We start from the raw sequence: 12822 nt of genomic DNA on the forward strand, positions 1-12822 counted from the left end.
ATTGGGGTTAATTATGTGAAATTCCCAAAGAATAAATAAAAGTTATGTTTAACAAAAAAAGAAGATAAATGAAAAGAAAATGGAAATGGAATCATGCTTCCACTTACAATGTATAAATTAGCCCTTCCTCTCCAGGGAGAACTGGCCCAAGAACCTCCTTATGGATAAAACACAGAGGTGCTCAAGTCTTTTATATCAAATATTGTAATATTTGCTTATAATCTGCACACATCTTCCATGTTGTGATCTGGGTATGAAGTTTTCCCACAAAAACTCCTGTCTAGCTGGGGCACCAAGTCATTGAGAAATGTTTGAATTGTGAAGGCTCTGAACTAATGAATGCCCATTGACATATTCATAATTGGACATCATTATTGGGAGAAGACTGAAACTAGTATGTGGGACCTCGTTGGAGGCACACCCTGGGTAGAATGCTCGCTGCTTCCTGGCTGATGTGAAGTGAGCAGCCTCCACACCTCGTTCCCCCCACTACGGTGTTCTGCCCAGCCTCTGGTCCCAAGCAGGGGATCCAGCTGACCCTAGACTGAAGCTCTTCCTCCCTCAAGCTGTTTTCTTAGCAGCCTGGGACACAGCAACAAGAAGAAACTGACAACCACATGATGGATGATGCCCACCACAGTGCTGATGCTGTACAAATGGCCATCATGCTAGTGATGGGGAATAATGTTTTAAATCTCTATGTAAACAGCACAGAGGCATTTTTGCCAAATATTTTCACCAAGGACTGGAGGCTGCAGGAAAAGGGATGGAGGGCCAACTGCATTTTTAATTATGGAAGGAATTATCTTCACTCACAAGTCAGCTTGATAGTACCTTGTCAATTTCTCCTTTGACTGTAAGTTCCAGACTCTAAATACCTCAGCATACCCAGAGGTCATTTCCTGTGCCTGCCCCCTACACCAGATAGACCATTTCATATGGTTTTGGCAACTCAACAAAATGAGTGATGGACAAGAAAAGCCAGTCTCAAATTTGTAGATAGGAAAGCTTTGTCTCCATTCTTATACAAAAGTATACGAATATTTTAGCTAATTATAAACCTGATATTCAAATCTGAAATTTCTCAAAAATTTTAAATTATCTTTTTTTAAAAAATGATTTTAAGAAAGGTAGATTACTTGAAATAAAAATTTGAGGAGATATATTCATAGAAGCTTACAATCTGATTATTAATTTAACAATGTATTAATAAATGAACATTCAAAAGTACTTTGTGATATCACCCATTAAATAGAGCTTTCAAATCTAAGCTATCAACCAAAAACCATTTGAAAGCTAATATGCTTTCTCCAGTGTGAGAAACATGCTACCAAGGTTGTATGCTGATTGTTGTGGAGATGGTGTGTGTATGTGGCTGGGTGCACAAGTATGTACAGGTTCATGTTTATATCCTGTGGGTGGAGGTCAGAGGTCAACACCAGAAATCTTTTATGTATCTTGTATTTTGTTTTGTTTTATTTTTTAATTTGGGTCTCTTAGAGAATATGGAATTTACAGATTGGCTGGGCTGGATGGCCAATAAACTCCATAGATCCATTCCCCACCACCTCCCACCCCCCACCACTCCCTACCTCCCCTGTCCCTCACACCCCCCACCGGCCCCCACCACTGAAGTTACAGATACACTCCCACTGCACCTGGATTTTAGGAGGGTTTATTTTTCAACTTTTAGCTTAGGCTGGCCTCAAACACACAGAAATCAGCCCAACAAAGCTAGAGGTTTTTGTTTTTTTGTTTTTCCCAAGGAGGGTGATAATATCTGGAATCTTAACATGTACCCTCATGTTGTACAGCACACATTACCAACTGTAGTCTAGACCTTGCCAAAGAGATATTTGTCAAAAGTTGTTATACAGTGATTAATATTAGTATTCCCAACTGAATAATGCCTAACATTTCACACAGCTATTTCCTATGTATTCCCCTTTTTTTTTCATTATGTGTGCTTGTGCTTGTCTGTGTGGGGTATGTGTACACTTCCACACCATAGAGTTTCCCTTAGAAGCCAGAAGAGCGTATCAGATCTCCTGGATCTGGAGTTATTGGCAGTTGTGAGCTGCCTGACTGGGAACCAAGCAGGTCCTCTTTAAGAGCAGTAAGTGCTCTTAACCACTGAGCTGTCTCTCCAGTTGCCTGTACATTTTTTATCCCTCACAAAAATGTCAACATTATTAGCCAACTCTGCAAATGTGGAAATTGGACAACAGAGTAAAATCATTAGTTTTCAGATTTTTTTTTTTTTGGAGCTTAGAAATTCCTTATTAAGAAGTCAGATATACAGAATCAATAAGGACGAAGGTATGTACTCTTTCAGGCCCACACGACTGGGACCGTCACTTTCACGAAGTGCCCTGATACAAGTAGACCACCATTGTCATCTGAGGGAAAAGAGCATGGGTTACAGACCGAGACAAGCTTGATTCTGAAGCTGGATTGAATGTTCATAAGTCAAATATGAATAAACAGAATATTTCTTTAGCTGTACTGTTTCATCCAAACTTCAGTTTCCAAATTTGTAAGGCAAGAATGATAGTTCTGTAGGATTCTCCCAACTATAAATTCCTAATGTTAACCTTTGTCTCCCTAAAAAGCTGGGTGATTTTCTAAAATATTGAAAGATCCTTGCAGAATCTAGGTCTTCTGCTACCAAGGCTAAGGCTTTTTCCACTACATCATGTGACTACAGATTATCTTCCTCGTCATGTCCATGGGTCTTGGCAACACACAATGTTCTCTTCTAAAGAAACAAGGGAACACACAGATCCTATTGATAGTGGCCTCCTTGAGCACAGCAGAGTGAGAAAGTGCCATTGCTCCAAATCCAGGTCCTAGACCTTCAGATGGGCCTCAAGTACTCTATGAACAAAAATGATAAATGTGCAGATGTGCATTTTTTTCTCTAGTGACAGGGTCAATAGTGTCCAAATGATCAAAAGCATTCAGTGAACAGAGTTCAGAACTTGTGAATTGAGTACCTGCTTTGATCATCATGGAGCTTGACTTTCCTTTGGGAGCCCAAGGGACTGGTGAGGTGGCTTGCTCCTCAAGCCTAGAGACCTGGTCCTCAGAACTCACATAAAGGTGGAAGGTAAAACAGCTCCCCAAAGATGCCTTCTTACACACACACACAGACACACACACACACACACACACAGACACACACACACACACATATACACACATGATAAGACTTAATAAAAAATATGAGCTGTGTGAGAACATCTCAAGTTGTTTTTAAAGAGTCAAGGCTTGCCCCTCATTCTGTTCTCCCTCCCCACCCCTTCCTTGCTCTTCCTTCTCTCCTCTCTCTTCACCTTTTTCCACTCTCCTTGCCCTCTCCCCCTTCCTCCTTCCCTCCCTCCCTTTCTTCCTCCCTCCCTCCCTCCCCCTATCTATCTATCATCTATCTATCTATCTATCTATCTATCTATCTATCTATCTATCTATCATCTCCCTTCACTCAGGTTCTTGTTATGTGACACAGGCTGGCTCTCATCCTACAGTCCCACTCCTCAGCATCCTGCATGCTAGGATTACAGCCATATACTATAGGTCCCTCCAGAGACTGTCAATCAGGGTCATCCAGTCTCTGCCTGGGAGAAGGCTGTCTTTTCCAAATTTTACTAAGCTTAAGAATGATGTAAATACAACAAGCAAATAAAGTATGACTGGACATTAGATAAGACTAAGAATAAACCATGGTTGTTTTTGTTAGGTGTTAGTAAAGCAGAACTTGTCAATAATTTAATTATGAACAGAAGAAAAACTTTAATTGCCATGAATCTTGGGTATAGTGCAAGGAAAAAGGCCATATCAAGTCCATTCAAATATTCATTATTCCATTTTTTAAAAAGGGTGACTGGAGCAATGCCTGAGAGAGAATGTAACTAAAGGCCTAACGTTTGCTGACCTGAGACTGGTAGCCAGGTTGATAGTCATAATAAGCCTTAATTTAAGGTTCATCAGGAGGGTGCTTGAATTTCCAGTTATGATGCTAATCTCTCTGAAGAAGAAGGTAGCTCTGAATAAGTCATGCAAAATATTCTTTCGGAGCTGGTTTAGTATCACATTTCCTCTTCAGCATGACAGCATGTTGTGGTTTTCCTGCCCCTCCCCTGTTCCACTTTCAGGCCACTGAGAAGTCACAAAGATGTGGCCCAGCTTCCTACACACCCTGGCACTGGTGACTCTTGTCATTGCTGTGACAAAATACTGCCCGAGAACAACAAGGAAGGAAGGGCTTACTTGGGCTAACAGTTTAAGAGGACAAACTTTCATGTTGTGGAAGGCCTGGCCTCAGGAGCTGGAGGCATCTGGTCATATGTCTGCAGTCAGGCAGCAGAGAGGAAAGAATGTTGCTGCTGAGCTGTCTCTCTCCTCTCCTCTCCTCTCCTCTCCTCTCCTCTCCTCTCCTCTCCTCTCCTCTCCTCTCTTCGCCTCGCCTCTCCTCTCTTGTTAGACTCCTCTGGAAATGCCTTCATCCATATGCCCAGAGGTGTGTCTCCTAGGCGATTCTAAATGGGGTCAGGTTGACTGTGATCAGCACCGCAGCTCTGGACTATGAACATGTTCTGTTATTCTGGGACAGCTGCCACAATGAAAGGAGCAGTGTGGGTGTGTCACTGCTAACTGACTTACATGTCTTACATGGATTCTACTAGCACTTTGCTCATTGTCATACACAGCAGCCGTTGGTCGCTGATGCCACCTTTGGTCCCTGGTTGAGCCAGTGCTGTTTGCTGCGCCTCTCCGCTGTGAAGCCACTACCTCCTTCTCTCCCTTCCCAAACTCTGATTTGGAAGTTCTTTGCTCAGCACAGCCCTCACATAAGTCTCTCTCCTTTTATTGAGATCCATACTGAAATAGTTATAGATGAAATGATATGATGTCCAAGATTGGTCTTCAAATATTCAGCCAAGAAAGTCAAAGCATGTGTGGGGCGAGGACACGATCAAAACTCGGCATGGTACCTGCTGCTGCCAAAGAGAAGCTAGAAAAACTCACGTTCATCAGAAAATGAAGCAACTGCAAGGAGTGATTGAAGAGAGTGGCTTAAGTGAGCTGTGCCATCTGTTTGAGAGATTTAACAAGACAGTGCACTATGAAATGTGCTCATGACTAGCCCCCTTCCTTCCCCGTGACAATCTGTGAGCAGAGGGTACTGCAGGTTCAACCTATTAATGTTACACATTCTTAGTGCTGCTTAAAAGTGATGAACTCTTACACAGCCCGACTGCAGAGAAGCCAAGAGCTTTGAGCATCTCCTGGCAAAGCTGAACTTTAGATGGGCTAGTTTATTATAGTCAAGCTGTCCTATCACAGTGCCCTAAACAAGGTGGCTTAGAAACAATATAAACTTATTTTTCATAATTCTAGAGACTAGAAAGTTCAAGAGCAAGGCACCAATAGTTCCAGTGTCCTGTTTGAGCCTGTTCCTGGGTGGCACTTTCTAGCTGTGACCTCATATGGTAGGTGGAGCCTTCTTTCTGGAGTGTCTTTCACAAAGACACTGACCGCATCCTGAAGGCCACCCTGGGGACCCAGCCATCTTCCCCAGAGTCTCCTCTATTTATGCTGTCACCCTGAACAGCAACAATTCAACATGTAAATTTGAGGAGGTACACACACACACTCTCTCTCTCATGCCCTTGTTTGACCCAGCAATAGTCTTTGGTTTTGTTAGAGCTTCCAAAGGTTCCAGCATGATGTGACCATGGCGCCTACATTGTCTGCGAGTTTCTGGGTAGAAGACAACCTAAGCCACTCTCAGCAATTGCTTCCTGAGAGCTCGCCAGTAACTTCAATACAAATCCAGAACCGCTTTCCAACCAACTTTTACATCCTAGTTTTCTTCCTGAATGTCCCCAACCCTGCCCCTGAAGCTCTCCTCTGAGCCCAGCCCTTCCATTCTGCCTTAACCTATGTTTCATTGTGTTTATCTATAAGATTGGTTTCATCTCTTGCAGAGGTATAATCTCCTATTACTTTCATTATTTGCTGAAGGTAAACTAATAGGGCCTTGCTTATCAGAAGTGCTCGATTCTCTCCCCATTACTCATCTATCATGTGGTGGCCTGAGTAGGGAGAGCAATGCAACACTCAGGAGAGCAGGCCCTGCACCTCACCTGGGCAGCACAATGGAGCCAAGCCTGTTGGCAGAGGCGTGGGTGAGCCAGCCCCATAGTTGTTAGCATGAGAGAGCTGTCCCCATTATTCATCTGTCACAAGGCAGTATGGACAGGAGAGAGATGCCCTCACCACCACCCCCTGGCCCTCAGCATCTGAAGCAGGTGGGAGAGCTGGACCTGCTCCTGGTCTTCATCTGCAGCAGCACTCAGGAGAATGGTCCCTATGCCACACCTGGGTAATCCAGTAGAGCTGACCCTGAAGGTATAGGTGTGGAGGATCTGACCCTGAGGTCAGAAAGGCAGGAGTGCCCCTTTCTCATCTCTGCAAGGAGTAAATTTGCCAAGGCAATGCAGGAGCGCTAACCCTGGTGGTGAGAACAAGGGAGAGCTGGTGGGCTGACCAACCCTGCAACTACCCAGGCCTAGAACCAGAGTTATGAGTTGGCCCACCCCAACATCACTCCATCTGTGATCTACTGGAGCATGTGAAGGGACTGGTCCTGCAGACCCAAAGCTACAGGCTCTCCACAACACAGGGCAACAGCAGGATATCCAAGAGGAGTTCCAGTGGGGGCCCAGCATCCATAATGTCGCAGATACCAGAGTCCTTGAACCACACCATTGATTCTGCAATGAACACTGTCAAGGAAAGATACATGGACAAAGGTGTTTACTGTGTGACTCACTGTGTCATGCTGCAGCTTCCATGACAAGATTGATTTTTCCTTCTCCCTTTTCTTATTTTTTCTCTTAAATTTTACTTAATTGGGGGGCAGGGGGCATTGCAAAGGCAGAGGGTGGACACAAGGGGACAGGAAAATGAATGGGATGGAGATGCATGATGTGAAAGACGGAAAGAATAATTTTTTTAAAGTGCTTGCTAAATATTTAGGAAAGAGGAAGAAGACACCTGGGCAGTTACTCATTTAAAGGCAAAGATTCTGAAATCTCACTTGCCAATATTCTGTGAATCAGTGTGTTCCTCAAGCCTTGATCCCTCTTATGATGGATGCCCTATCTTTAGAAATACTGTGTTAATAAAAAGAGCAGAGAGTATCTCGATGACTTACATTCAATTTATGTTTTGATGAATGGATCTGCACACATGCAGGAATTTACAGTTTTTTAAAAAGTTGTTTTTGTTTCTTTGTTTGATATTTGGAATTTTGAGACGAAATCTCATGCTTTCCAACTTCATGCTTTTTCTTTTGCATGTGTGTGTCCATGGTCACACATGTGTATGTCAGTCTGCATTTGTATAGGAGAATGTGCATGCTAGTGCTTGCGCATGCGTGTGTATGGCAACTCAAGGCTGCCGGGAGGTCGTCCGCAGTTACTCTCCATCTGGGACACTGGGTCCAAGTCTTTAACTTGAACCAGGAGCTCACCCATCTGGCTGGCCTGGCGAGGCAGCTTGTTCTGGGAATCCTGCCTCTGCCTCTCACACTGGGGTTCCAGGTAGATCAACCTGGATTTCACAGGGTGCTGAGAAATTAAACCCTAGTCCTCATGCTTACATGGAAAGTGTTTAAACCACTGAGCAACACCCCAGCATTGAATTCAGATTTTTTTAAAATGATGACTCTAGAACTGATTTGTCTTTCTCTCATGTAGCCCAGGCAGGCCTCAGACTTGCAATGTAGCTAATAATGGCCTCAAACTTTGAGTCCTGTCTCGTCCACCAAGTGTTGGACTTCCAGGTGTGCCACACTATGTCTGGTTTCTGTTACTCGGTATGGAACCCAGCATTGTGCACCTTAGGCAACTCCTCTCTCCACCACTGAGCTACATCTCCATTCCAACAACTGATTTTTATTAGCAATTTTGGCATAAGATTAGCCAAAATTTATTTTAGAACCAATTATTTTATTATTAGTACCAATTAGTTGTACAAAATCATTATTTTAAAATGTCAACATCTAGAAAACTCAAGACTTATTCATAACTTATTGGCTTCAAAGTGACTAGTTCTTTCTGCCTTTACTGGCTACTTCACTAACCTCATAATTCACTAGTTCACTTTTTAATGAACACTTTTATCAAAGTGCTTATTAGAGACATTTAATATTGCAAACATTAGATTAGACACTAGCGAAATAGAGATGAACCCAAGAAATACCTCTGTAGTCAACAATTCCACCACAGAAGAGAGATCCAAGACTACAATATAATCATTCTAGGGCTTTGAGAAAGGGTTCTCCTGTGTCAGCCTTAAAACGCCGGTGAGACTCTGATGGAGCCTAAGACTTCTTCTGCCCCTTTGGCCAACTGATCAGAATAATCACTCTTTGTTCCTTGGCTTCTTCGGTTTAAAGAGCCCAGTCTGCCAAACTGCCTGGGCTCCATTTTCGGCACCTCCTCCCACACTGGAGCCACAATGGCAAAACAGCGCAGTTTGCTTGGCACTCCGAGGCAGCCCACACATTAAGGGAAATATGGCCAGTTGTGTATCACAGTTTCCTTACAATAAAAAGCACAACACAAGCAGAGATGACTTTCAGTGTCTGGGGCACAATGTGGTCATGTGGAAGGAGCAGGGGATGATATAAAGACAGTCTTGCTTTTTAAGTAACCTGCCCCCGAAGCCTGCAGGTTTTTTCAAAGCACTTTCCTATGTGAGCTCCAGGGCACTGACCCCTATCTCCCAGTGTCTCTGGACCTTGATTTCCTTACCTATAAAACCCAGGGGTTGGACTTGGCTATCTCCAAGGTCTTTTCCAGCTTTAAAAGTCTGATAGAAAGTTGATATGACATATCTACTATATAACTTAATGTCAGGGTCCAGCTGGGCTCCCTTCCCCTCCTGAGCTCTGGATACCACTTGGAATTATGTCATTACTGATACGTGGATATGGAATGAAAAAGTAAAAATCATTTTCTGTGTATGGTTGAAGCAGGAAAAACTTGAATGTAAAATTAAACATGTAATGGTTCCACAACAGGTTATGGGCTGGGGGTGGACATTGAGGTGGCAGGAAACATGGCCAGTGATGAGAATTAATGTTGCTTCATCATTTGTATTAGAGTCTGCCTGGTCATTGGACAGACGTGTGCGGAATGCTTACTATCGCATGTTAGGTCCTAGGAATGCTGGGAAAGAAGCAGGCTGAAAAGTCCATCACTTGGCTAGATCACAAGTGAAATCAAAACGTACTTAGGAATTAAGAAGATTAAACAATGGCAACAAAAATCATAAACAATTAAAATTCTGTAATAAATAGTGAAGGATTCCAGCTGCATATTAAAATTTCTATGCATATTGGTTGTTAGGAAATTCTCAGGGAACGAATACAGAAAATGACATTTTGAAAGTGCTTGCCAAATTCCTAGTAAAAATAGTGTTCTGTATTTAGAGAAAGTGTAATCTGGTATTTTAGATAAAGTGTTGTATTTGTCTTTGGGATTCATGGTGCCAGATCATTAAGAAAATTGCTCCAAACTCATTTAATAAAAAGAGATATATTCACAGAACACTGCCATTCCCAATGGTAGGTAAGAGATTTTTAACAACATCTGTCCATCTACCATCCATCTATAATCTGTCCACTTGTCTATCATCTGTTTTTATATATCATCTATCTATAACATAACATCTATCTCTTTTTTGCCACTTATAATCTACTGTTTTTATTTCTCATCTATCTGAAATCTATCTATCTATCTATCGTCTTTGAGGAAACAGGAAAGAAACAAAACTACCATATTATTCTCTATTTTAACATTTAGCCTCAGGCAAGTCCATCTTTAGGAAGCATGTTTTCTTATCTGGGATTGGATTATCTAGCGCACAGTATACAAAATTTAGGTTCTTAAACACTGTAAGTGCCAGCATAAGACAGAAGAAAGCAAGCCAGAGAGGTCAAAGTAATTGGAAAACAGTGCAGAATTCTCCGAGCGGCTCTTTGAGAGGCAGAAGATAGTAGTAATGCCAGAGAGGGACAGAAGGAAGTGTAGAATGGGTGCTAGGACAAGAGACTAGGCTTCTCCTTTGAGAAGAAGAGCTGGTCAAGGTGACGGTAACTGTCTCATCGGACCTCTGGGAAGAAGTTCCCATACACCAACGAAAGCCAGTCTCACAAAGAAGGTTTAAGAATTGTGGATTTCATATTTGTATAGCTCTGCCACACATGTGGTCTGAAAATGTGGCCTCTATGATTGTATGATTGATGCTTTTTGAAAAGGGGTTATCAAACTTTATGGCTTGGCCAAATCTCTCAGTCTGGTATAGGAGAGCTGAAAACCATGTGTGGTCTTAGGTTGCTAAGATTGGTGTGTGTGTGTGTGTGTGTGTGTGTGTGTGTGTGTGTGTGTGTGTGTGTAGGCCTGACATCAGTGTCTGGTGTCTTCCTTGGTTGTGGTTCACCTTATCTTTTTTTTTTTTTAGAGACAGGGTTTCTCTGTGTAGCTTTGCGCCTTTCCTGGAACTCACTCTGTAGACCAGGCTGTCCTGGAACTCACAGAGATCTGCCTGGCTCTGCCTCCCGAGTGCTGGGAATAAAGGCGTGTGCCACCACCACCCAGCTTCACCTTATCTTTTGAGACAGGATCTCCTATTGAATCAGGAGCTCATTGGCTAGCTGGGCTGTCTCCAGCTGCCCAGGGCTGCTGCTCCTGTTTTGCCATGGCTGCTGGGGATTGAACTCTGGTCCTCATACTTCTGTGGGGGGCACTTTACCTACTGAGCCAATCTCCCTACTTCTTTGTTTCCCACAATACAGTGTTTGTCTTTTAAGAAGGAAGTTTATTATCTGTACTATGAGTGGTTATGGATCTTTGTGCTAATCACCATCTACTTCAAATAGAGTTTCTCTGATGAGGACTGAGAAATGTATCAATGTGTCGTATAACAAGAAGTCACTAGTGTTGGTTCTGTGTCCATTTAGCAGAATAATAGTAGATGGTTCTTCCCTAAAGCCCATGAGTGGAGTAGCCACAGGTCCTAGGTCTGATAATAGATCCAGGAAAGGTTTCATCTTGTGGAGTAGGACTTAAATCCACTTAGAAAGTAGATCATTCTTCCCATGATATTCATTCCACACAGAGTTGCACCAGTGCGTATGTGCTGCCAGGCCCGTCACTACTGTAGTACTCAAGCAAGGTTCATAGATGGTGAGACCGAAGATTACTTTTCTTGTCGGGTAGCATGCATGGGCCCACAATCAGTCAAGGCACAGAGAACACGGGACTGAAATAGTCAGCCCCAAATTGGACATCTAGATCACACTGTCTTCTTCAAAGGGTCAGGGATCACTACGCAAGAGCAGGCAGGACGAGTGTGAGAGTCAGAGCTTGGGGATGACTACAGGGAGGCTGCTCTCTGGACAGAGCAGAGCAGCAGCACACAGAAAGTCAAAGCATTTGTGACAGCATGCTCAAGACCTGTGCAAGCTCAGGACAGAAAATCCCAGCATGGAGTGTGGGTGTGGGAATGAATCTCACCCCTAGCTGAGATGCTATTGGCAACTGATAGCTCTTGGGAGTGTTACCCAGGTGGGTCCACCACACTTCAGTGGAAGGCCAGCTGACCAGTGATATACAGGCAGCACTAATCGGGCATGGTGAGTTTTTAAAAAGACACAAAATAGGGCAGATAGGGAAAGGGGAATCTGGGGAAGTTGAGGAAGATAGATAACCAAAACACATTGTAGAAAATTCTCTAATAACTAATAAAAATGAGAGAAAATAATAAAAAGAGAAGAAAATTTAAACATGTATCTTTATTTTAATATACTTACACTTATATGTGCTATTCCAAGCTTTGGTTGCAAGCACCTCCTTGCAACTCTAGCTAATGAGAACAAAAAGAAAGGCTTCTGGACATATAAAGTGAGGATATAGCTTCAAGAGCATGGCAGGTTCTGTTCCCCCAAGTGCCACGGCACTGACTTCTGTCTGGCATGCCTTTGTTACCGTGATTCAGTGCTCCTTCCATTGGCAGGTAGGATTATGCCTCCTCTTCATACCTGGGAGGATTTGACAATGGTAGGATTCAAGCCACATGACTTCTAAGACTCAGTCATAAGAGGGAATACAATCTCCCTGGTTCTCATCAGATGCCTTTGCACTGCAGCTCCTGTATCTGGGAAATCCCTGACATTCCCCAGGAAAAGACGCACCAGCAGAGGAAATGGACCTCCCAGCCATCATCTCTGACTGGATAACCTGATAGCCTAGTGTCAATGAGAGGCAAATGAAAGAGCCAGGTTGTAAACAGGCCCTCCAGTGCCCTTAGAATGAATGAACTTCCTCTCTAATCCTTACTCAGGTTTTTGGTTAATATTCATAGTCAGCTCAACTAGACTTAGAATCACCTAGGAGACACATTCTCTAGAAGGGTGTTTCCAGAGATGTTTAACTGAGGGTGTAAGATGCACACTAAACATGGGTGGCATCATCCCATGGGCTGGGGTCCCAGCTTGTACTAAAAACAAATAAAAGTCAAAGCAAGCTGAGAGCCAACTTTCCCTTCTCTCCACATCACACTTTAGACACAGCCTAATGGTGCCCTCAACACTGCTACTGCCACACATCTCCTGCTGTGATAGACCGTACCTCAAACCAGAAGTCAAAATAAATCTGTCTTTGGCTGCTTTTGTAGATATTTCATCATAACAACAAGACAAGGAATTGTCTTTAATGGAATAATTGTCACTGTGTAGTCTCTGATTCTTGA

Source organism: Onychomys torridus, chromosome 6 (genome assembly GCF_903995425.1).
Source record: "Onychomys torridus chromosome 6, mOncTor1.1, whole genome shotgun sequence".
Taxonomy (NCBI): domain Eukaryota; kingdom Metazoa; phylum Chordata; class Mammalia; order Rodentia; family Cricetidae; genus Onychomys; species Onychomys torridus.